The sequence below is a fragment of the Triticum dicoccoides genome, chromosome 3B (assembly GCF_002162155.2).
Source record: "Triticum dicoccoides isolate Atlit2015 ecotype Zavitan chromosome 3B, WEW_v2.0, whole genome shotgun sequence".
Taxonomy (NCBI): Eukaryota; Viridiplantae; Streptophyta; class Magnoliopsida; order Poales; family Poaceae; genus Triticum; species Triticum dicoccoides.
This window is the reverse complement of record NC_041385.1, coordinates 51832646-51834554: the sequence shown is the minus strand read 5'-3', so window position 1 is coordinate 51834554 and position 1909 is coordinate 51832646.

The window sequence follows — 1909 nt, the reverse complement described above, 5'->3', positions numbered from 1 at the left end:
CCACCAAAATTCGCTATAGCAAGCACTTCCTTCAAAGGAGTGACGCCAAGCCTTTTCAGCCAATTTTACAGGCTCTGTACCACCAGGGGTCGTGTTCGGTTCATCCGACAACCTCCGTCGCGAAAAGCTCACCCTCCATCGCCCCATTTAGCAGTAGCCCTTAAGCACTACTGGGGCATGCAGCTTTCGCGCGCTTTAATGGAATACCACATTATGTGTCTCTTACGCTTCAAAATGTCCGGTCCACGTGGCATATTTTTAAAACTCCAGGTGTCTCTCGACCATGGAGAATGTGCGGCTGCCTAGACAGCCACACATTATTCCGACCTTGCAGGTCAAAGCCCCTAAAAATAGGTCATTTAGACCTCGGACATGGTTAGACGAGTCCGGCAAGGGACTTCCTAGCCGCATACCCCTTTTTTTTAGGGGGCCGCACGCATAAATGATGAAAGCCAGTAAAGCTCAACTTTCTTCATCTTCCAAATTATACTTTATTTTGATACACTTTTTGCACGATATTTCTTAGAAACTAAGTCCTTCTCTTTTACAGATGAAGCACGTGCTACACCCGTCCAGGATACAGCACAACGAAGACACAGGCGCAGACGTGTAGTAGGGACCCGTTGCAAGGATTCTTTTCAGATTAAGACCCTGCGTAAACCTTTCTCACTGTCTCTTGTTGATACACATCCCCCGGTTTCCTACCAGAGCCGAGGTGGAGGCTGGCGTTTTGGCATTGGCCGCGTCAGAAGTTCCCGCCTGTACCTGGACACTAGGGGCTTAGGGCTTTATTCTGCCCGATATCATAAAGACCGAACACCTCAGGGAGTGTTCGGCGTCTCAAGTTAGGCCTTATATGCATCAGCTCCGAATCATGTCTTTGGTCAAATGTTGGGTTTGCCCGGCTCCTGTGTTTTGTTGCCTTACGTTCCGTATCATCGGCTAACGCGGCACCAGGAGAACTACTGCGATTGTGCCCCGGTTCGGCCGGGAGAGCACCTCAGTAGAGAAAGCCGAAAACTGACTGTCATGATATAGCGAGAGACTGGTCAACCACTCGATCGACCATTGGAATATTTAGAATTCCTCCGCTTTAACGAAGGACCGCTTCCCGGTCAGGCACATACGCGCCCCAAGTTCGGAGAAGCGCGGTGCCATCAGGGGCTATATAGTAGCCCCACATTCGAGCTCCTATGGCTAGGTGAAAGTGATAAAGCATTATAGTCCGGTTGCCTAGTTTGCTATGCTATCACCTCCTTAAAAGGACCAAGACGTTGGATTAAGTGTGAAAAAGCGTTTTTCTTTTTGCAAACACCCCCGCACCATGTGCGTGGGGGCTGAAGCCAAAGACTGCCATCTTTCAGATTATACATACATATACGGCCGCACAGGAGATAGTTCAACACTTGAACACACAAGTATAAAAAGTCATTGCATTATAAACATGATCTTAGAAATCATACATGTCATTCAAACATAACATCTTTCGAGCACTGCGACTCTATTATACGAGCGCCCTGCAGGACTTCCTCAAAGTAATGCTCGGTGGGGAATCGGCTTTTGTCCGAACCCCGGGATGCAACAGCGGTGGCATCCATCTCGGCCCAGTATGTTTTACCACGGGCGAGAGCCATCCGCGCACCTTCTATGCATGCCGACCGCTTCATCGCCTTAATATGCGGCACTGCCCCAAGGAATTGCTGCAACAAGCCAAAATAACTCTTCAGCTTGGGCCTTTTCGGCCACAGATGAGTTACAACATCCGTCATGGCCAGTCCGGACAATCTATTCAGCTCAGCCCACTCAATAAGCCGATCACTCAACGGAAGTGGACGCTCCAGACTATGGAATTGAGACCAGAAAAGCTCTTCCATTTCATGATCCTCCTGGCTTCGAAAGTGCACGACTG